Genomic DNA, 24722 nt, shown 5'->3' on the forward strand with positions numbered 1-24722 from the left:
CACTACTGTAAGGTGTATCTAAAAATTTTATAAGGGTGTGAGGGAGAATATCACTAAAATGTAAGTAGTAACTTTACTATGTGGCGTGGATGGGCACTACTAACGATGACTGGGAGAATTACCATAGGGTGAGGATGGGAATATCACTAGGTTATGACTGAGGAGATAAACTGCATTATTAAAGTCTCACTCGGTCATTATTATAACAGAGTATAAGAAGAACAGTAACAAACATCTTTCGTTCACTTATTAAAAAGTCTTTTAGCACCTGCTAAACACAAACACACAACATGCGCACATATCACTTTACTATTCACTGGTAAATAGTAAGAAATGTAGAGTTCACAGTTTGATATGCACATTAAACTCGTCTCATCACTATACATATAGTAATGCGTACTCGAATGCTCCCTATATACAATAGATCACTTTGTTAATAACACAGACCACTGTACAAGACATTCTTTATATATATAGCCTATATATCTGTACACGACTGTTACGGCCAGCATCAAAATTATTATCACTTGCGGCGACGTTATATTAAGCACAGCTGATAAGTGTTGATTTCACAGTACCGATATCTAAATGTAAGAATTACACAGTGTCTGTGTATGTGTGTCTGTATGTGTGTGAATATACAAAATCCTCCGCCAGAACTTGATCCTCTTTACTTCAGATATGAATATCTACATTGAACCAAAACTGTTGTACACTCACACCAGTATCAATGGGTGGATATAGTTATTCTGTAAATACAAGGCACTGTTGTCACTGTTTTGAATGTACAGGTTTAGCCAAAACTTGTATATTTACGTCATTGTCAGTCTGTGCATATAATTCTTCCTTAACACCAATTATTACGATGTCGTTTTATCACTGGTACAACTGCTAGTGTGTGTTGCTGCGTGGTGGCTGGCCAGGGTGAGCGAGGTGGCACTCAATATGCCCTTCATCACCACATCGCTGCAGGCTGCTGAAGGTGAGGAATCTGTTGGAGGGGACGACCTGTGCATACGGCTCATACGTGTGCTCCGAGGCGGCATCACAGGGCCTACCGTAGTGGTCCGCCCCGCCCATATTATCATACTGGGAGGCCCTGGAGCACGTCCTGGGCGCCACCCCCTGCTGCCTTGGCTCCCCCAGGTCAAGTTCTGACGATGGAGAGGCTGGTGGAGGAGGCAGGATGGCAGCCCAGTTGACCTGCATCTCTGCAGACTGATCATTTGGGTGGCAGCAGGACGTGTGTGGTGGTGATGGTGACAGTAGAGCCATGGCGGCGTACGGTTTAGTAGCGTGGTTGGGCAGCAGCACCCTCGGCTCTGCGTACTCGTTAACCAGCTGATCCGGCTTGAGGAGTCGTGAGGAGGATAAACTGGAATCCTTATCACTGTCAGACGGCCGCCATACCTTGTGGTCACTGTACATATATGGAAGGGTCCTGGTACAGTGGGGGTGCATGAGGAGGGCTGGTTGGTGGTGCCTTGTGCCGTACCCTCCACAAGTACCACACCGCACCAAGCACCAGTAACAGCACCAACGGAATCAGTAGGTACGCCAACCATATTGACTGTGGCGGGGCGTACAGCACCTTTCCTGCTGCCACCGCCCTGCCCAACCCCTGTCCCTCCACCACTACAGGGGGACTGAAAGGTTCCGCTCCAGCACCTGTCAGCGCCGCCACACGCAAGGTATATATATGTGTCCAGGCAGTAAATCACGAGTTTCCAGGTAGGGTGTACCAACTGTCTCAGTAACATGACTACCGTTGTGGCTGAGTGTGACCATGTACCCTATCACCTCCCCCTGCGCCTCCTCAGTACTAACGCCCGACCACTCGATCAGCACTGAACCCTGCTCTTGCCTCGTTACTCGCACCTTACCTGGCGCAGTCAGTGGCACTGGAAAGACGGGAGTGAACGCTTCAAGTTAAGATTAGGATGTAACAATATAACTAATGTCCTACCCATCTCTTCCTGTCAGTTTATCTATCTATACCTATCATTTTTTTGTACTCTCTATTCTTATCAGTTTGTCTAATATAACTCTAAGTGCTATCTATATTTTCCATCTGTCCCTATCAGTTTCATTACCTATCTTCTCCAGTCAGTTGGTTTATATACTTGTGTACATGTTTATCGATCTATCTACCTTAGTGCTAACTTGTACTTGTCTTTTACCTATCAGAGTGACTGTTTCTGTACATATGTGACAGAACCAGGGACACATGATTACTTTAAAACCACTGGCATCCAACACATACACCAACTTTGTGATATTTGACCTAAGCTGTAAAACATAATACAGTACAGTAGCTATAATACCTTGTCATTATTGAAACTACAACACGGTTTCTTATACAATTAGACTTAATCAACATTGCTAAACAACATTATCATACAATACTTAAAAACAGGCCACATGTCTTTGACATACCAAGTACTACCAAAGATGTCTTATTTGGTTGTATTCCAACTACCTCCAGAATATTTTAGTCATCCTACTAATCGCCCGTCTAAAGGAAAGGGTCAGTGAAGGCTACACCTAACTCCTCTAATTCGATAAGTCTCTCCTAAACCGAAGTCGTCGTCAAAAGGTAGCCATCACCATCATCGTGAATTATTCTTACCTAAGGACTGAGTAGGAGATAATCCAGAAGCAAGAAGACAGGAAGTGTGCTTATGCTAACATCGTTCATTCATCATCATTCATCATCCAATCCCACGTTGCCCAATAAGAAGCGTAGGAGCCCGGGGCTAGGCAAGGTGGTCCTAACATTTAAGATGAGAGTGACCAGCCTCACTCGGGCGCCCTACAAATGAGCGGCGGAACAGTAATGAGATTAGTATAAAAGAGCGACAAAATATACTATTAAAAGAGCGGACGACCTGACTGCCTCATTATCCCCCCCACCTCCCTACCTGTCACCAATCCAGCCAAACTTACAAAGCCGAAACAAACTCCGAAACAAACAAAGCCAGTCAAACTCGTCTGTTACTTCCATACAACCTGTCATTGTGTCTGGTGATTCCACACAGTAAAGTCGTGCCAACATGGAGTTCACCGTTACAGAAACTAACAAGGGAAAAAAGTGTATAATTTATGAAGGCTACAAGTTTAGAGTCGACACAACATTAAGTGATGGAAGTTTTTCGTGGCGGTGTACAAATGGGAAGTGTAAAGCACGAGTGAAAACAGACTGTGAAATAGATAGCATTGTCCCAGTGCAGTTGCAACACAATCATGAAAAAGATGAGAGAAAACTTGAACGACAGCAATTACGTACAACAGTGAAAAGAAAAGCAAGTGATGACATGACAGCAAGGCCGGCAAAAATAATTAGGACAGAACTTTGTAAAGTTACGGAAAACAATCTGCGGTCTGGTGATCTGAAATATCTGGCACAATCAATATACCGTGAAAGAAGAAAACCTACTTCCACCTCCCCGTGGTGAGCAGGGGGCAACAGGTATTAACATCTGGCTAACGGAAGAGGTAATTAAGACGCTCAATTGATGTAAAATATGGCCGCTCTTTTAATAGTAAATCTGTCGCTCTTTCGGGAAAATTTTGTCGCTCTTTTAACATATAGATTCGCTCTTTTGTAAAACTCCGCCTCACTCATCCCTGAGTGGCATTACATGAGCAATAATCCCCAACTATCCCTTGGATATAAACCTTCACCGGCTCAATCAGATTGGAGTGCCGTAATTACCCACTAAACCACCAGGCGCCAAAATTTGGTTATATGGTTACCACTTACCACCCAGCGTAGTAACTGTTTCCTGGTGTACAGGAAACCACTTGGCTTGTCACTCAGTGTAGAGTCACCCACAGGCAGGAGGAGGAGGAGGAAAGAATGAAGGAAAGACAGAAGAGGATGGAAGGAAAAAAGGATGGAGGAAAGGGCAGACACCCGAGAGCAGCCCTACATCGAGTGAACTAACAAAAAGGAAATAAAATAATCGTAGTGAAAAAGTTTGTCTTTCCCGCAATCCCGGACCTGAAAGAAACCTAGGTCATATTAGATTACACTTGGCACTGGAAGCTTCATAACTGCTGGCACTTTTTTCTTAGCAACTTAACGTGCATATTACACCCAGATATTCTCCTTTATTTAATTTACATGATTTTACTCTTGACACTATATACGGTACCTTAGTAATGCACAGGAGGATAAAAAGGTGCAGTATGTAAAATAAGTAGCTAAGAAAGAAGCGTTACGAAACCTCCCACGCCAGCAAGAATAAGCCGTAAAATTTATCGATTTCAGGCGTGGTATGTATATAATATGCAAAATTAATTGCTAAGGAGGAGGTACTATTAGGCACTCCTACGCCATCAAGAATATTGGCCTTAAACTTACCGCCCTCGGGCGTGGTGAGGTGGTATGAGTTGGACGGCGTGCCCTCGACGCTGTGCCAGAAGGGTACGATGAAGAAGGTGTAGGGTGTGTTGGGGTGCAGGTTGTGGAGGTGATAGGTGGATGAGGTGCCCAGGACGGTAGTCACCTCCACACTGCCACCCTCCGCCATCCAGTACACCAGCATCCCCTCAACCAAGTCCTCCATTCGCTCCAGGAAGCTCCAGTTTAGCTTAACACTGTCTGCTGCTGTGGCTGTGGCCTTGTTTAGAGTTACCAGGGGACGCGCCAAGCGACGCCGATCCCCACGCACCTGAAGTAGTGCATATTATTACTAAGCCTGACAAAATACGAAAAACAGACAACAGTCCGTATTAACAATAATTGTTGTCAACTGTTAGGGAGATATGTTTACCGTAGGAAATGGTTAAGGACCTTTTTAAGTAGTGTGGTCCATATAATACGCAACCCAATTCTCATGTGCTGCTGTGATGTCTCAGCCAGCGCCACCATTATCTACAGAGCATCATTTTCTTAGTTCCATACCTTTTTCATGCTTTGCAATATTTGTTTTTTTTATGTTTACTGACTCCTAAGCTTATTAGTTAGTCATGACTTTTCCTTTGTCACAAAAGCACACTGAGCAGTTTCGACCAAACACAAGATTGGAGAGCGTAATTTGCAAACCACCTTGCATTTTTAAAGGATCCTAACCAATTTTTACAATAAACAAATCTCCATAGTATTCCTTTAAACATAATTACACATTATTTTTCCCTAATATTGTCACAGTATTATTCATTTTTAATTTTGCAGTATTTGGAGGCATTATGAGTGAGTAAAATAGTAGAATTCAAACAACCATACTTATAACTTAAACCTAGGACAGTTTATAAGCAGGGTACCTGGTCTGCAGTAAGGGTGGGGTGCGGAGGGGCCCTGGTGGTGGCAGGGTCAGACCAAGGGCTGGGGAACGACGTCCCCTGACTGTTGACAGCACGCACCAGGAAAGTGTAGGTGTGGCCTGGTGACAGGTGGCTGACAACACATGATTCTTGCGTGATGACTGCATTAGCCGCCCGCCACTCGGACCATCCCTGTCGCCAGTACTACACAGCATACCACTGGTGACCAGCCTTGCTGCCCTGGGAGCTGGGCATCCAGCTTAGCTGCACTGAGGTTTGGTTCCAGTCCAGTACACGGGGCTTTGCTGGGTGGTGGTGGCAGTAGTGGTGACTCCTCTGGCTCTGTGTTCTCCACCACATTTAGCACAGCCTCCTGCTGTATGCTGCCTGTTGTTGCCGTTACATGACAGCTGTATATGCCAGCATCGTCAAGTTGCACGTCTTTGATGATGAGGGCACCATTCTCTGGCAGTAAGAACCGAGGCTGGTGAGGGTGCTGACTCAGCAAACGGGATGGCAGATGTGCGGCTGGCTGGTTCCACCAGGTGACATGTGCTGTTGCTGCCTCACTCACCACCTCACATGAGAACCTGGCCACTCCTCCAGGGGCCACTGTTAGGTCCTTGGGTCCCACACCAATTACTGGAGGAGGCAGCGCTGTTACCACTACTACTTCTGCTCGCCCACTCACCCCTCCACCACCGTTAATGCCCCAGCAATAGTAAGCACCAGTGTCCTGTGTGCCTGGCTGGTGCAACAGGAGAGTACTGCCATCATCTGACACTGAGGCGTGGCTGCTGCTGTGACCAGGGGACAGAACAGCTGTCCTGTCCACAGAAGGAAGGCGCCAGAGCACGAGGGGTTCAGGCTCGCCTTCCACACGACATCGCAGTCGTGTCTCATTGCCTTGGATCACCTGCAGGTGCTGAGGCCGCTGGGTCAGCATTGGAGCATCTAGCACAGTGACTGTAGCCCTGGCAGTGGCTGTACCTGCCTCACTCTCGGCCTCACACACATAAACACCTGAGTCTGCCACTGTCACTTCCTGCAGAATTAATCGTTGGTCCTCAACAGTGGCTCTTCCCAGTGGCATCCCTCCATCCACTCGCTTCCAGGTGACTGTCGGGGTGGGAGAGCCCCTCGCCCGGCAACCCAACTCCACACCAGCACCTGACGCTACTGACATGTTGGATGGCTCCTCCTCAAACCAAGGCGGTGCTGGGAGAATTAAAACCTTATTGATAAAACATCTGTATATCAAAATTATTATACAATCATCTCGACTTAATGATAATGCAACTTAAAATTAGGCTATATGGTAAATCAGTAACTAAGCAGGCAGGGAGGCCCTTTTCTTGCAATTCTATTATCTGTTTATATTAGATGGACTACAAAGGGACTTCTCCAGCCTGCAGTTCACCAGGTTCATGTACAGATGAGCCTGGAGCCACAACAACAACCGGATGATCCATTTCTGAATTTAACAGAGATAATCTAATATTGTTGACATGAAACGTATATTAATCTCATGATACTGAAGAGAGAAGCCTTCACGTGGCACTGATATAACTGAGCGGCTCTGCTGTCTGGGTATACGAACATTCCTGAATTCCTTCACTCTCCCCCAAAAGGAGGGTGGTGGACTGCAAGAGGTCAACGAGCCTACAAGCCTCTGGGTTCACCTTCAAATGAGCCCGGATTGCTGCTACTACTACTACTACTACTACAACTACTGCTACTATTACTACTACCACTACTACTATTACTACTACTATTACTACTACTACTACTACTACTATTACTACTACTACTAATCATATAAGGCAAAGGATATTTTTTTAAATACTAAAAGATTGTTTGAGAGAGAGAGAGAGAGAGAGAGAGAGAGAGAGAGAGAGAGAGAGAGAGAATGATGATGATGATGAAAGTCTGCTGTCCCCGGGTAAAATAATTCAGGGTCAGTAATAAACACGACCAACCATCAACCCATGATGTTATTTTTATACCATAATTTGTTCTTGCAACCACAAGACGATTTTACAAAACTTAAGAAATACCTCTTGTATCGATGAGGTTAATGAAGGCTATTCCTAACCCCATCAGTTCGAAAATCCTCCTCAAAGCTGAATAAAATAGCCTGGAGACCACAAGAACAGAACAAAACAGTCTTCGTAGTGACGGTGTTAACTTACTCATGACGGTGAGGTGAGATGGTGGTGCCTGACGGGCGCCAGCAGCGTTACGGGCACGACACATGTACTGAACCGAGTCCTGCTGGACAGCCCGGACGATTATCAGGTCACCATCCTGGTTGACACTGATGCGGCTAGAGTTGGTGACCTGGTGTCCGTCCCTGAGCCAGGTAACCTCAGGTGGTGGAGTGCCCTTGGGAGGCCGGCAGGGCAAGGTGACGGTTCCCCTACCAGCACTTTTATAGAGGAGTCAGCCTGCTGATGGAAGTCATGGGCCAGTGTGGCCACAGTGAGTGTGGCATTTTTTGAACGTGTGGCGCCATAGCTGTTTGAGGCCACACACCAATATGTTCCCGCATCACTGTCCCTCCTGGTGGACGTGACCCGAAGGAAGAACAGTGACCCTGAGGGCAGAAGCATCCGATGTGAACGCTGATCCTGTGATGACGTGACCACTTCCTCCCCGTCCCGGAACCATCGGATTCTGGAACTGCCCGAGGCGGCGCAGTTCAGAGTGGCGGGGTCATTGCGCCGCGCCACCACGTTGCTCAGGTGTTCCTTGATCACTGGAGGTGCACCTGTACAGGAGACGTGATCATCACCATCATCATCATCAGTCTCATCATTGCAATTTCATCAACATCAGCAGCAGCACGAATTCTTTATCCTATCTAAGGACAGCATCAGGTTAGGCCTAGAAATCAGTAAAGAGATAGCACGGTAAAGGAAGAACTGTCTTTGGGTGTCACCTCATCCCAGCTTTTAGGTGGGAACTAGGGTTGGTATCATGTAATTAATACTACATATACCGATATACCAGACATTTATCTAAACAGTAAGCACTAGGGAAGGATGCCTCCATGTTTCATCACCATAACATAAACTGGTGGCACCACTGCCTAGGTTTACAAAAGTCCGTCAACGCCCTCTCTGTCCCCTCAGAGGGAAGATGATAGACTGCAAGATGAGAAGAACGGCAGTATGCAGTCCACTGGGTTCACCTTCAGACAATCCTGAGCCAATAACAACAACAACAATAACCAAAAGAACTATTAACTAGTACTCTGCATCTCCCTATACCAATTGCATGTTTTAAATTACTGATGAAATTAACATAGGTAAACGCAAATTATACATCAACATATCTGTCCTCGACACTGAGAAAAATAACGACTGAGTTATAACCTTTGAAGACCAAAACATTTGCTTTTGCGATGCATGTGTTAGCAGCAAGGGCATGTAAGATTCCTCATCAGAGTCAAAGGGTTATATTCAGTAATATCATCAAATGTATAGAAAAATTTACAACACAAAGGACATTTTGGATAGTCGCACCCACCCCAACCATATCCTATGCGTACGCCCCAGCGCACATCAGATGGTGTCCTTTCACTCCTTTGTCTCTGGACTCATCCCTCAGACACAAAACAGACACACCTCAGGTACACACCACATGTATGATCATAAAATTATATGACTGCAACTTGCCAGCCTTCATTCTTCAAAAACATAGCTACATTGACTCAGTGACACAGTTTGGGAAACACACTGGACTTGGCAACCGCTGGGTGTATGATAAAAATAAATTTATAAATAAATAAATAAATACGGTAAATAGTAAATTAATATAACGACACCAATAGAGGTCCCCCCCCCAAGGGGAGAATCACACCAGCCGCGAGCCGATACATATCTAGAGCGGCTCGGAATGACCCTGACCTTGACCCACTTTCACCAATTTCGAACTCGTAGGAAATTTTCATCCCTCCTACACACCTATAAAATTTTGTGATGATAACTTTAGCGGTTGCGAAGTTATCGTGGTATCAGACACACAGACCTTGACCTACTTTCACCACTTTCGAACTCGTGATCGATTTTTTCTCTACTACACACCTGTAAAGTTTTTTTTATTATATCTTGAGCGGTTGCAACGCTATCGTGCTGACAGAAACACAGACACACGGAGAGACGAGCAGACAACCTGAAAACAATACCAGCTTCGCTATCGCGGCTGGTAATGAGACTGAATAGTAATGATGCCAAACCACAATTTTTGGAATACTGGAATGAGAAATTTCGCTGCAGTCAAGAATTTTCACTGTAGGAGCAAGAAGATCGTTGCTTCGTATGCGAGCGTAAACAAATCTAAGTCGTTGCGTCCTTTGTTAGCTAAGTTACAATTTCCTATTGCTCATATATGAACGGACGGAGAAGTGCTTTGTTGTGTTCTCATCTGGAAAGAGTATAATCTCTAAATCCTAAATCTCTCTCTCTCTCTCTCTCTCTCTCTCTGTTAGATACTGCTATAACTTAAAATAGTTGCTTGAATGTACGAGTACATACCGTATTATGCCAATCATGAACTTTCAGAAAGCGGGCGAGGTACAATCAGTTTCGGTTCCCCTATCTGTTATCATTTCCCTACAACGTTTGTCATAGTTTATTTTTCTTAATATTTGCTTTTATTCAGCTATTTAATACTGGTTCTCGAGAGGGACGCCGCCTTGTGGCGCCGCCGATATAAGCCGGACTACCTTACTCCGCTGCTTAGTGAGGCAGATGTCCTTCATCTCCCTCCCTATCTCTCAAAAAAAGATGATGGAGCAGCGACAAACGTTTTTGGAGTATGGTGTGAAATGCAGTAATGGGAATAGAACTCATCCCAAATTCTCCTTTTTTATCTCCTGTTTCTGCACTTATCCAACATCTTAATATTTTAGGCTACTTTCTAATTATATATATACTGTAGAAGCACAGTTTATTCGTTAAATTTTGACACATCATAGCAGGGCACTGGTATTACACTGGCTCATGAAATTCTCAACACGTTTTCTTGTGTAGTTTATTTTGTGTATTGTATTCTCCTGTAAGCTATTTGCATATTTTTAAACCTCCAAATAAACAGCATCGACAAAAGACACTAAAACATTAATAGTGATGTGCAGAATTAATGGCTAAAGAAGAGATGTTCCGAAATCTCCAAAGTCACGATAAGACCCTAAGACCGCTAATTAACCTGAGTAAACTTTACAAGGTGTATTAACGTTGTCTAATAAATCGGTACAGATTCCTCTGATGACACAAGTGCTTAAAAATATATGAACCATCCAGTTTATAAGTACATAATTATATGAATATAATGAACATCTAGTAGAAAGACATTATTAATTTTAGTATTTTCTTTTTACAACGGCATATAAAATTAGCGGAACAGTTTGACTATATTATAGACTATATAATTCCCAACATGGATAGTCCCTTCGTCGATCAATGTATAATTTTAAGCATTTCACTACAACACTTTTTTCGTGGTGTATTTTGCTCAGGTCACCATCAGACGACATCATTGCCCAAACTAACCTGATAAAGATCCCTAACCCCTTTCAGTTGGGTTGATGGACAGGTGTTGCCAGATTGAAAGGTTTATTTAATTTCTGATCAACAAGACTCAGTCTTACCTCCTAACTAAGGTTCATCAAATTTCATTCAACCACGACAGTATTCACGATGTGGGGGTGGCCCGGTTCCGTCAGATGAAAACAAAGACATTAAAGTGAAGGGGTTAGTGAAGGCTATAATATTTAACCCCACAAATTCGATGCCTCGCCTAAACTGAGTAAAATCGTCTAGAACGGCAATGGTAAACTAAAAGATATGTCATGGTGAAGATGTTAATGTCACAATTTCCTACATTGATAACAACAATATCGACCAGTAGTTCATTTTAATGTCTCTTAGGAAATAACGTCCGTCAAAACATTATGTACTTAACATCAAAGCTGATACAAGAGAGGGTCGCCTTCACGTGGTGGCACGGATATAACCAGGTGGAGGAGCTGCTTGGCTATAAAAAACTTCCATCAGCTTCCTATCACCAGAATGGAGGATGGTGGACAGCAGCAGAAGTGAAGCTATGTCTGCCGTCCACCGGATTTGTTTCATAGGAGCCTGGGACCACAACAGCAACAAATTCAACAACAACAACATCAATAACAAAATTGATTCCATTATCTGATGAGCTGATCAGTAATAAATTGTTCACTAAAATATAATCAAGAAATGGTTCTGGTATAGGTTATAGACGACCCATTCACAGGCTATCGGTTACTGTTAAAGGTAATTGTCTTTTCTGAAGATGAATTCTGATTAAAAATAATTAAAGTAATGTTTACCAATTTTTTCAGTCATGTATATTATCTTTTACCATGAACATAATTTCCATCGACCAGAAAACCCCACTCTTATACATGGCACAAATTTGTGTTCTTTAATCGCATAATTGTTAATATGTGAAAGCCAGAAATTATGTCATACAGTAATATGCTGAATAAATGGTGGAACAAATGAGGAAGGAGGAATTTAAAGTGCAGGCGATGGCGTCTTGTTTCATTCTTGTTACCAGTGGACGATTATACTGTGACTGGGAGTGACTTTTCGAAATAGAGGTGTTAAATTAAACCCTTCAGCAATACCTTAAGTGCTAAAAGCCTTTCGTCAGATGAATAAAATCGTCTGAAGTAACAAAATTCACTGAGAAAAGACGTCACGGGGATTCAAAGGGTTGTAAATTTTTTGTCTATGAGCCTGGATGAACTAGAGGATGAAATCACCTGATAAAAATACAGGTAAACAGATTTCGTAATTAATGGGAATAACGCTGTCCATATAATTAGGACAGGATGCCTCAAGTTACATATCAGCCAATGTTATAGCAAACCTAACCTAACCAATCCTAGCCTAACCAATACTGACACACAGAGGCAGAGTTGTTTCGGATAATTACCAAATAAAATGTATTTAGTTAACCAACCTGGCTCAGCAGCGACGAGACTGAGACACACGAACAATAAAAATAAATCCATGGTTCTTCGACGGACTCCCCCACGCACTCTCACTCACTGCCGCCGGAATCACAGTAATAGTCTGACCTTTCATCTTCCCTTCGCATCGTGCAACACAGCTCACTGGGGACCTATTTTCACAGTCCCTATAGCAGCAGTGTAAGTATAAAAGTGGGTCGGGTTTATGGCTATTTTGCTTTTCAATATCTCACATAAAATTGGAACATTTTACAACACAGGTCACTACAGATCACAATATTTGTAATGCCCGTAACAGTGATCATTACGACTGCCAACATGACTACGTTCCAGAGCAACAGCGAGTTCCAGCGAGCGTCTGTGGCTAAGGTCTAGAGCGAGATGATCCAACACCCTGCCCATGCCGGGTCTGCTCTCACACTGATCCCCTGCTATGACTCTATGAGCGAGTGAACGGGGAGACCCACGCAGGCAGATGGGGTGGCCGAGAGGGGGACAGAGGCAGGAGGCAGTTCAGAGAGAAAAGAAAACAAAGAGGAGTGAGAAGAGAACAGTGGGGAATTAGAGAGGGGAAAGGAGGAATAAGAATGGAGAATGGGAGGAGGAAGGAGACAGGAAAGGGAAAAGATACGAGAAGAGAGAGGAGAGGTAGACCGGGAGAGGGCAAGTCAGGGAAGTGAGTGGGATCGGAATGACTCTGAAGGGCAAGTGTAAATCATCATGGAAAGAACAGGGAGAGAGACAGAATAAAAGTAAAGATTTGGGGAATGATAGGAGAAGACTTGGAGAAGCGGATGAAGTAGTGGAAGGGTAGGGAAAGGGAAGTGAAGGAGAGGTAGGGGGAACGAAAAGAGAACAGAGAAGGGGGAGCAAGGGAAGTGGGAGTTCTGGGCAGGGACATGGAGAGGGAACGGGAGAGGAGAACGAGGGAATGGGGACTGTTAGGAGAAGGGGGAGGTAGGAGAGCAGGGGTGCACGTGAAGGAAAGGAGAAAATTAGGGGTGGAGCAGAGGTAAGAGGAAACGATAAGTGAGGGGAGCGGCGGCGAGCGGGGCGAGATGGAAATATAAGTAAGAAACAGAAATGGAAAGGGTGAGTTTGGCGGGAACTGTAGAAAAGGAATAAGAGAAATGGAAAAACAAATGTGCCAGGGATAAAAAAAAAAAAAAAAAAGTCAGGACGTCATGGAAAGGGAAAGAGATGATGGCGAGGAGGGGGCAAGAGAAGTACCAGGTGGCGACAGGGAGGGGGAGGGGCTAGAGTGGGGGAGAAGGTGGGTGTGGACTACAGAAGGCGTGGCTTGCGATGGAAGGTGGGTGGCAGCCAGTGTGGACGTGGGGTAGGGATGTGTGTATATGTGTGTGTGTGTGTGTGTGTGTGTGTGTGAGTGTGTAGACGGGTTCATAAGTTTACCGAATTTATCACGATGTGTTAGTCACTTTAGCTGTGGTATAGGTTTATTTGATGTATTGATTTGTTAACCCTTACACAACCAGTTATACCTATTACTGTACATAGATATTGTATTCAGACTAATACCAGGCTCTTTGCTTTCAGTCAGTGGTTAGTTAAAGCTTACAATTTTCAGCAAAATTTTTCGTTGCTCTGGGTATAGTATATTACTGTATTCATAGTATACCGCTCCCCCCGCCTCTCTCTCTCTCTCTCTCTCTCTCTCTCAACAAAGCAAACGACATCTTTATTAGCCACACCCACCCCAGCCGTATCCATTCCACCAACACATCCCCAAAGGCGTCCTTTATTTTTAGGCACATGAGTCAGACACACCCCAGAGGCATACCTCCAGTGCACACCACATGCTCCTCAGACACATTCTGAACACGTCCCTGTGGGTGCGGGAAAGATCGATGAAACTGAAAGTGGGAAGCTAAAAATCTACGGTTGCAACTCGTCACATCTCATGGTACGGCGATTTATAGCAGCGGCGCACGACTCTGAGGTTGTCATTATTGTACCCTGGCAACCTAGCATTCAAAAGTGAGTTCGATTTCGTATCATATACACGAATTATATTATTATGCACGAACATAATATACACGAACATTATTATATACGAACATATTATACATGAATCACGTGCATCTCGCTGGTGCAGTGGTAACGTTCTCGCTTGCCATCTGGTAGACGGGAGTTCGCGCCTCGCTCAGGTTGCGAAAAGTTTCACTGACGAAGTGGGTGGTTACTGTCCCCCTTGAGCAAGGGGACGGGTGTGTGCGTGTGTGAAGGTCACAACCTTGCCATTAGATCGGACTATATGAGCTCTCAGCTCCCTTCCGGGAGGGTAAAAAGCTGACGATCACGACCATCAGGTGATCCTGACCGACCCGGTGAATTACGAAATGGGACGCACTTTTGAATGGCAGGTTGCCAAGGCACGATAATAACAACTTCAGAGTCGTGCGCCGCGATTATAGTGATACATAGGGACACAAGCTGGACCTTATCGTTACTGTGGGTTCGGCAGGAGATAATAATGGGGATCAGTGCAATGAAAAATTAAAAATAACTTTCCTTACCTAATATGTGGTGGAAATAATCCAGTCTGGGAAAAGAAATTCTCTCTCTCTCTCTCTCTCTCTCTCTCTCTCTCACACACACACACACACACACACACACACGAAGGGAAGTTATCATCTAATTCGTCCCCTGTTAATGGGCTTTACTTACATTCCTTTATTATTTGACTAACATTCTCGGATTCATGCCACGTGCAGTGCCATCCACACATGTGCCTCATTTCATAAACCTTTTAAGTAAGCAGGGCATAGATAAAAGACGCCCTGGTGTGAACGGGATAAGTCGTTAAAAATAAAATAAAATAAAATAAAATAAAATCATCTCCTTTCCCATCATCTACATCAGCGATCCCCCAACAATGGAAGGGTCCAGCACGCCCATGCCCATATCCATCAAGGCACCCACGTACCCTCTCACGTCCACCTGCATCCACGTACACTGACACCCACGCTCAGGCCCAAATCGTGACGCCCACGTACAGTCGGGGACAAGAGTTTGCCTCAGATTTCAGCTATTGTGCTTGCCACTTTTCCCAGGCGGCTAGTGCTCATAAACTGAGAGATACTTGGTATGTTTCTCAGTCCATAGGTGATTTTCTTTTGTATGATGCGTCAGGGAGGAAAGTGTCGAACATGTCCTAAGTGTGAAGTTGACGCAGCGTAATAATACGGAAGCGTCGTCGATTGTACCCTCTCATGTTTGCCTACTGCCACTAACACTGTCTACATACATCCACGTACACTTCAAATGTTTCTACGTATACCCTCCACCTACACCCACGTACACTGTCCAAATACACCCTTGTACAGGATCCATATATACAGGACGCACACTGAGAGAGTGTTTTTGATTGGTGATATGAATGGTAAAGTTGGTAATGTGAAGGTGGATGGAATAGTTGGTGAGTGGGGTATGCCTGCTGAGATAGATGAGAATGGGAGTGCGTTAGTGGACATTTGTGCTGGGAGGGGGTTGGTGATAGCCAATACCCTCTTCAGGCATAAAATGATCCACAGGTATACATGGCGAGTGATGAAAAGGGTGGGTGGTGAACTGAATGAAAGGAAGGCAATGATTGATTATGTGTGTGTGGATGAAAGGATGAGAAGATGTGTAATGGATGCAAGAGTGTATAGAGGTTGGGGGAGTGGACTTTCTGACCACTACTTGGTGGTGGCCAGAATTAGGATGCAAGTAAGATGGAGGAATAGAAGAAGGGAAAGACGAGAGGAAGGAGTAGTTGCAAGGAGAGTGGAAAGGTTACAAGAGGATGAGAAAAAGGCAGAGTATAAGAGAGAAGTGGAGGGACGATTGGGCAAATATGAATTGGAGCAGATGGGAGACGTGGAAGGTGTGTGTAAGATATTTACAGAAGAAATATGTGCAGCATGTGATGTGGTGTGTGGAAGGAAGAGAAGACAGAGGGGGGTGCAAGGAACAGCGTGGTGGACTGAAGAGGTGAAACAGGCTGTGGCACAAAAGAAGAAAGCATACAATGAATGGATGAGAAATAGGGGCGTGGAAGAAGTTGAGAGGCGGAAGAGAGAGTTATATGTGGAAAGGAAGAGAGAGGTGAAAAGATTAGTAAGAGAGAGTAAGAAGAGAGTGGATGAGGAATTTGGAAGGAATTTGAGTGTAAAGTGGAGGGACTGTAAGAAAATGTTCTGGAGAGAAGTGAAAAGAGTAAGACAGGGTGGAAGTGAAGTTAGCAGGGGAGTGAAAGATAAAAATGGTAGATTACTAGTGGAGAAGGGAGAAAAAGTGAGCAGATGGAGAGAACACTTTAAGGAATTGTTGAACGTAGAGGATGGAAGTAATGCGAGTATAAGTGGCTGGGGAATGGCTGGGAGAAGGAGGGAGGTGAGAAGACAGGAAGAAATCAGTAGGATAGAAGTTGTGGAAGCAATGAAGAAAGTTAAATCTGGGAAAGCCCCAGGAATTGATGGAGTGTGTGGTGAAATGCTGAAGCATGGGGGAGAGATAGTAGTAGAATGGATGAGGAAGATGTGCAGATTGGCCTGGGAGGAAGGTAGAGTCCCGGAGGATTGGAAGTCAGGTATAATTATTCCCTTGTACAAAGGAAAAGGGGAAAAAGAAGTGTGTGGTAATCATAGGGGCATTTGTCTTCTTAGTATAATAGAAAAAGTGTATGGTAGGATACTTATAGACAGAGTTAGAGAAAGAACAGAGAAATTAGTTGGAGAAGAACAGGGAGGCTTTAGGAAGGGAAGAGGTTGTGTAGATCAGATATTCATTCTTAGATCTTTAGTGGAAAAGTTTCTAGAGAAGGGAAAGAAGTTGAATGCGGCTTTCATGGATTTGGAGAAAGCATATGACAGGGTGGATAGACAAGGATTGTGGAAAGTGTTAAGAATATATGGAGCAGATGGGCAGTTGTTGAATGCTGTGAAGAGTATGTACGATGGTGCGAAGGCTGCAGTGCGTGTGGATGGTGAACTAAGTGAATTTTTCTCTTTGAAAGTTGGTTTGAAACAGGGATGTGTCATGTCTCCATGGTTGTTCAATCTGTACATGGATGGGGTAATATAAGAGGTACAAGGTAGGGTAGTGGATGTTGGAGTGGCCCTGGTGAGAGAGGATAGTGTTTGGAAACTCCCTGTACTGTTGTTTGCAGATGATACTGTGTTGTTGAGTGAAGACGAAGGGGAGCTGCAAGGCTTGGTGGATGAGTTTGAGAGAGTGTGTAAGAAACGGAACCTAAAGGTGAATGTAGGGAAGAGTAAAGTGATGGTCTTTGAGAGAGGTGAAGTTAGTGAATGTACAGCGAGGTTGGATGGTGAGGAATTGGAAAATGTGAGTACGTTTAAGTATTTGGGTAGTGTGATGAGTAAGGATGGAGGTTTGGAGGGTGAAGTGCTTGAAAGGGTACAGCAGGGAAGAAAGGTTGCTGGTTCTTTGAAAGCAGTGATAAGAAACAGGGAAGTGAGCATGGAAGTGAAAAAGTTACTACATGACAGTATTGTGATACCAACTCTAACGTACGGAAGTGAAGCTTGGACATTGTTGGAAGGACACAAGTCAAGAGTGACAGCAGTGGAAATGAGTTATTTAAGAGGAGCCTGTGGAGTCACGTGGAGAGACAGGCTGACGAATGAGGATATAAAGGAGCGTTGTGGTGTGGATGTGGATGTGATAGGAAGCGTTATGAGGAACACACTGAGGTGGTTTGGCCATGTGGAGAGGATGGAGGGTGAAAGACTGGCGAAGAGAGTGTATGTGAGTGAGGTGGAGAGGGGAAGAGGGAGGGGGAGGCCGAGGATGAGATGGAGGGATGGGGTGGAGAGGTATATGAGAGAGGGGGGTGTGAGTTGGGAGCAGGGGAGTGAAATGGCGGGGGACAGGGCGACTTGGAGGCGATTTGTTTGTGGCCACCCCAAACGGGATTGAGGCGTCTGGCAATAGATAGATAGACAGATAGACACTGTCCATACACTCCCACACCCACATACACTGGCCAAGTACTCTCACCCAGTTTCATGTTCATCTACACCCGTAATAAAACAAGGAAGTGATGGGATATGATTCGACGTATGTAGAGATCATCATCATCATCGTCATCATCATCATCATCATCGCATCATCATCATCATCATCATCATCATCATCATCATCATCATCATCATCATTATCATCATCATCATCAGCAGCAGCAGCAACAACAACAACAACAACAACAACAACAACAATAACGAAATCATCATCATCCGAAGCAGTCCAGAGAGCAAGAAATAACATGGAAGGCATAATGGTGTTCTACAACAAATGAAAGGAGCAGCAAAAGATTACTCTATAATCCTGGGCAAAGCAGTCGTACACATTAATTAGCCCGTATTTATTACAGTCCTTACCATACATCATAATACCACATTATGCGTTTATTCCCGTATATCATCTGGATAATTATATTCGGCCTGTGAGTAAACCACTGTGCGTAAACGTGTTTGAATCATTCTCAAGTTAATCCATTCATATTTCATCCTAACTTGAACCATACTGTTGTCTTTTTGCTGCTTATATCACATAGCTCAGTAGTATAAAAAGACAATGCTACGGTCCTACGTCCCTTCCATAGCCCCTCCCTCGTAGTCAGCATTATATTGTAATATTAACTTGTTGCAACTCAAAACAGAGAGATGTTAAATTTAGGCCAAGTAAAGTGAAGAGAGTATGGGTGTACCAGCGACCATTTTAGGAGCATAATTCTAGGCAGCAGCAGACGGAGAAGAAAACAGACACAGCTGCTGACACGTGAAATGAAATGTTAAAGCCAACAGGCTTTTGTCCCTAAGTGACGAGACAAAGAATAGTATTCCAAATAGCTTTGTAGATTTCCTAACATCTCTTACTCAATAATTCATTTTGTATATTACAAGTCAGAATCTTCTTGCATATTACTGATACGAGCTATATCAATATTAAGCTTAATTACATAATATAAAAGGGAGTCCTAAAGTGACAAAATTATGCAAAATAAGTCATTAAAAAGGACGTGCAACGAAGCTTCCTACGTCTCCTAGAACTCGGCTCAGTTGTAAATCATGTTTGGAAGCTTCATACTAAGAACACCCGTGTGATGTCCGTCCTTCATTAGTTTACTCAATTTGCCGATGATGAGATGGAGGGATGGGATAGAGAGGCACAGTACGTGAGTGAGGGTGGTGGGACCTGGAGAAAGGGCAGCCTGATGGTGGAGGCGACTTAGTTGTGGCCACCCCTTCAGGGATTAAAGCGTCTGGCTATAGGCAGACAGACAAACAAATAGATGGAGAAATGCAGATGCAAAGAGATAGATATGTAGGTTGACAGATGGATAGATAGATGGATAGAGAGAGAGAGAGAGAGAGAGAGAGAGAGAGAGAGAGAGAGAGAGAGAGAGAGAGAGAGAGAGAGAGAGAGAGAGAGAGAGAGAGAGAGAGAGAGAGAGAGAGAGAGAGAGAGAGAGAGAGAGAGAGAGAGAGAGAGAGAGAGAGAGACAGACAGACAGACAGAGAGACAGACAGACAGAGACAGACAGACAGACACACACACACACACACACACACACACACACACACACACACACAGATATATAAACAGATAAATTTTACTCTTGTGTGGCCATGCTTCTCTACCAACAATTTCGGATTATGGTCCTCCCACACAGGAGACACACCTGGCAAGTCTCCCTGGCGTTCTTGAAAATCTTGCTCTGATATTTCTGTCCCACAGATATCAACATCTCCGCACATTTTGTTTACAAGCAGTAAGTCACCAGAAGTCTTGTGGCCTTCAAGGGTGCTTTGAAATAAGAAAAATTATTCTGACTTCACAGTCAGCGGCATCCCTCTTTGTTTTAACTTTGGCGGCTTCTGAGGGTAATATTTCGGCCAGGTACCTATGGAGATCGGAAAATACATTACTATCGTCCTCGCCAAATCAGGAGCTTGACGACAACGGAGATTACACAAAAGGGGATTTATACGCTGGATACGATATAGAGGGATGTAGAGTAAAAATATTTTAGAGTGGTGGAACTTTATTTTGTGTGTGTGTGAGTGTGTGTGTGTGTGTGTGTGTGTTTGTTTGTGTAAATCTGAGAGCAATACAGTGTATCACGTTGGACCTCGCTATTCACGCGTTTGATGACGACAAAGAGGAATACACAGAGAATGGGAGAGAATATGAGTCAGGTGTAATGGTGTAGTTTACAGGGGAAGTTTGCTTTAAAATGTTGAGAAACAATGAAAACTCTGTGAGTAAACAGGAAGGTTCGTCTTCATTTAGTCACAAGGTCGATGGCGACACTAATGATTAGAAACACTCCCAAAAATCGCGTGTGATAGACAAGGCTCCGAAGGAAGTATTTATTATTAGAACCATCATCATCATCACCATCGTCATCACCATCATCATATGGAGAGAACATAAAAATAATATCGGTACTACCTAATGCTGAATGTGGAGGGGATCAGGAATTCATATACCCTTAGGAGGCAACTTCATTTTATGCAGGTAACACCTTCAGTCCGATGACGTATTATTATTTTTGCCTTATCCAGACGATCTTATTTAGTTTTCAGTTCTTTTGAAATGTGAGGTACGATAATATTTAATTAACCCCCTTGCTACTACAGATCTTTCCTGACTTGAATATATATATATATATATATATATATATATATATATATATATATATATATATATATATATATATATATATATATATATACAAGCACTGAGGCAGCAAGGATGGCATAACAACTACATCCTGTGGTTGATGATGTTCGAGTTAGGGTAGAGTTTATCAAGAGTGAGCAGCTGTACCCACCGGCTTTGTTAGTGTTGTTGTGGCCCCGAACTCATCTGAACATCAACCATGTGGACTGAATGTTGGAGATATCCTTTATCAGCAGTCCACTATCCTTCATTAAGGGGATAGGGAAAAACTGAGACACTTTTGCATAACTGAGGGGTGAATCCGCCTAGTTTTTATGGACACCACCCTATGAGGGCAACCCTCTCCAGCACCACACACTGCCCTCCACGTGTACTGACAGAAGCAGTCACTCCGTGCACACAATCTGTTATGAGCGGACAGTGTACCACCAGAGAGTTATTGTATATCGATAATGAAGCAACTGTGTTTGCTTACAGAAGAGTGTGGGTGGCGGGGGATGCAGTACACCAACCGACATGTATATGGCGTGTGAGAAGCAACACTGTTGAACACTGATGGTGACGCCCAATAGCTTCTCATAATTATTGTCTTTATAATGTTGGTGATAAGTGTGTCCAGCTTGTGTTACTGCTTACTGTGTTCAACATTTGTTTGTAAATGTGTTTGTATGTGGCAGGTGAGTGGCAGTTAGAGTGGATATAAGGAAGGGATATGTGTGTGTGTTAGAGAGAGACAGACAGACAGACAGACGGACAGAGGTATGGGTGGGAAATGAGGATAGTTACGGTATGTGATGGATTTTGTGTGTGTGTGTGTGTGTGTGTGTGTGTGTGTGTGTGTGTGTGTTAGAGAGAGAGAGAGAGAGAGAGAGAACAGACAGACAGACAGACAGAGGTATGGGTGGGAAATGAGCATAGTTACGGTATGTGATGGATTTTTTTTTTAATCATAGCTCCTGATTACAGGTTTTATAAACCTGCCTTTGTTTAATGTTAATACGCTGAACTGCCTCCATGATGACCGGGACGGAGGCAGACACTTTGAGTACAGACGCTCTTTTGGGTTGGCATACAGGATGGCCCATATATTTCGCAAACCAATTCTCATGTGATACGGGCATGACTTAGTTAATGCTACCAGTGTCTGACGTGCATCATTTAATACTCCTCATAACCATTTTTCAATAGTTTCTAAATGTTTAAATCCACTGATTACGTAGTGGAGTACCAATTTCATGAAGCAACGAAAATTCCTTCACTTCTTACGATAAAAAGAAAAAAAAATGCACCGTCCAGGCAGCACACAAGATAGAAAAGTGTAATACACGGAGCAACCTGTACGTATATCAAGGGGTAAATATATAAATGTCTAACCCTTCAGTTCACAGATTCCCCCCTAAGCTGAATACAGTAGCCTGAAAGCAGCAAGAGTATTCGAACACTTACCTTACCAACTCAGGGGATTAATCCGCACATTTCATTCTGATGAGTATTTACTATCATCCTGTCTAACCACTAAGTAGCAATACTCTCAGGCTGCTATGACGCATTCTAAGCTTTAAAAATCGTATGGTGTTAGCTGGGATATAACACTTGCGAGGATGAAACGAAGAGAGAGTATCCCCTCTCTCCCTCCTTCCCCTCCCCCCCCCCAAATACCCTGTGCCTCGTAATTATTATCATGTCTAATCACACACCGATCTATGCACATGGTCCATATTGATTTTCCAGTGGATTTTTTTTTTCCCTAATCTCCTCCAATTTACGTCAAGGCTAATTTATGATAAACAGTTTAGAGTCTTAGACATTATGATCTGTGTCAAAGGAAATGGAGCTGAATTTTGTACTACTGGTTATGGTGAGAGTTGTCGGTGGTGGAGTAATTTTGTTAACGCCTTCAGTTTTAATATAACTTAAGTATTCGTAATCTGATCCCAGCTTGTTAAATTAGAACAGGCCCCCGGTATCCTCTTTTTTCTTTGTCTTTATTCTTTTTTTATACTTACTAGTTTTTGGATGAGTAATTTTTTATCGTCGTAATTTATTTTATTTGGGTAAATTTATGGGCATTAGTTTGATCGCTTATACTTTATTACCTTGTCTGGAGAGAGAGAGAGAGAGAGAGAGAGAGAGAGAGAGAGAGAAAGAGTACATATAGTGGACAGTTATATAAACTGGTAAAAATACATACCTAACTGACAGTCACTCTATTACATGTACTGTAGTCTAAGTGAAGGTTCACCATTAATACACACACAGTGAGCTCTATTTGCTCGCTGTCTTCTCTCTTTCTTCTTCCCGTTGTCTGCTGCATTTGCTTTCTTTTATCTTTTATGTTGCCTTTCTTCTTTATTTTTATAATTCTCTCCTCTGCATAGTTTAACTTTTGCCTTTTGTCTACGTGTTTTAAACTTTCTATACCTTCGTCTACGTCCTTTCGTCCGTCTTTGCTTTGCTTTTTTTCTTTATTATGCCTTATTTTTCTTGCTTTAGTTTGTCATTCTTCCGTCTTTGTTCTGTCATTCTTAGTCTTATCTATATCTCACTTAGCATTTTCTTGACTCTCTCTATTTTTTTCTTTAGTCGTTTCTCTTCTCCTTCTGATTTTCTTGCCTGTTCTCTTATTCATCTGCTTTTCTCTTGCACTGCTGCCTCGGCTTTCATCGCCCGTACTTACGCTCATTATGATCATTATAATTCACCAGTCTCTCTCCTGTCGCCTGAGAAACATTTACCTTACATTCCTTCGCTTTTTCACCCACTTACCTGCAGCAGGTCGCCCTCCTCACCACCTCTCCGTCATATCCCAGCACCTCTTCACCGGGATGCATATCGTTAATTTCTATCAAGTCATTTGCTCACATTTCTCTTCACTCTCCCGCTTTATTCACCAGATTTTTCATCACCTCGTCTCTGCTCAGTGTCTCCCATTATTCACAACCATTTTCTCTGCTTTTTTAATGCTCACTTTCCTTCTTTAGTCGTCAGCGTTTTCACTTCGATTCTCTTACTCACTCTCTCTCTCTCTCTCTCTCTCTCTCTCTCTCTCTCTCTCTCTCTCTCTCTCTCTCTCTCTCTCTCTCTCTCTCTCTTTCCATCATTACTCACCCTCACCTACCCATCCAAATACTGTACAATGAAATTATTTCCTTTCAAACTCATCTCTCCTCACAATAACTAAATTTACTAAATTTACTATATCTCCATCTTGAATGCAGAATAGGTTTATTTTAGAATATGGTGGTAGTCGCAAAGACCACAGGAACTACATAGCGCAATAGAATCGAATTTTTTTCCATGAGCTACATGAAACAAGCTGCAAAATACTAGAATATGGTGGTAATCACGAAGAAGTGCCACAGAAACTATGTAGCGCAGTAGCATCGTATTTCTGTCCCACAACTACATGAAATAAGCCAGATTTTCCATCAACTCGTCTCTGCTCAGTGTCTCCCATTATTCACAACTATCTTCTCTCCTTTTTTGATCGCTCGCTTTCCTTCTTTAGTCACCAACGTTTTCAACTCGATTCTCTCTCTCTCTCTCTCTCTCTCTCTCTCTCTCTCTCTCTCTCTCTCTCTCTCTCTCTCTATTCTCTCTCTCTCTCTCTCTCTCTCTCTCTCTATTCTCTCTCTCTCTCTCTCTCTCTCTCTCTCTCTCTCTCTCTCTCTCTCTCTATTCTCTCTCTCTCTCTCTCTCTCTCTCTCTCTCTCTCTCTCTCTCT

The 24722-nt window shown here is 43.5% G+C and overlaps 1 pseudogene; it reads right to left on the reverse strand.

The window, feature by feature from the left end:
- Nucleotides 1–891: 891 nt before the first annotated feature.
- LOC145416910 (roundabout homolog 1-like) lies at nt 892–12411 on the reverse strand (annotated as a pseudogene).
- Nucleotides 12412–24722: the final 12311 nt, after the last annotated feature.

Source organism: Coenobita brevimanus, chromosome 108 (genome assembly GCF_032717465.1).
Source record: "Coenobita brevimanus isolate Jiangsu-jjx chromosome 108, ASM3271746v2, whole genome shotgun sequence".
NCBI lineage: Eukaryota > Metazoa > Arthropoda > Malacostraca > Decapoda > Coenobitidae > Coenobita > Coenobita brevimanus.